The sequence below is a fragment of the Eimeria mitis genome, genomic scaffold, assembly GCF_000499745.2.
Source record: "Eimeria mitis Houghton genomic scaffold, Emh_scaff1137, whole genome shotgun sequence".
Classification (NCBI taxonomy): domain Eukaryota; phylum Apicomplexa; class Conoidasida; order Eucoccidiorida; family Eimeriidae; genus Eimeria; species Eimeria mitis.
Window position 1 is genome coordinate 1,357 of NW_013567798.1, and position 279 is coordinate 1,635.

Consider the following 279-nt stretch of genomic DNA (forward strand, 5'->3'; position numbering starts at 1 on the left):
CAGCAGCAGCAGCAGCAGCAGCAGCAGCAACTGACTTCTTCCTGTGGCTAGCAGCGCGGTGCAAATTTCTGTGATTTCATCGAAGGCCTTGCGAGAGTCTGCTGCTGCTGCTGCTGCTGCTGTTGCTGCTGCTGCTGCTGGTGCTGCTGCTGTTGCTGCTGCTGCTGGAGCGTCTCCAGCAGCAGCAGCAGCAGCAGCAGCAGCATCGCCAGCAGCAGCAGCAATATCTCCAGCAGCAGTACTTGCAACAGAAGCAGAAGTAGGAGCAGTTGCTGCTGC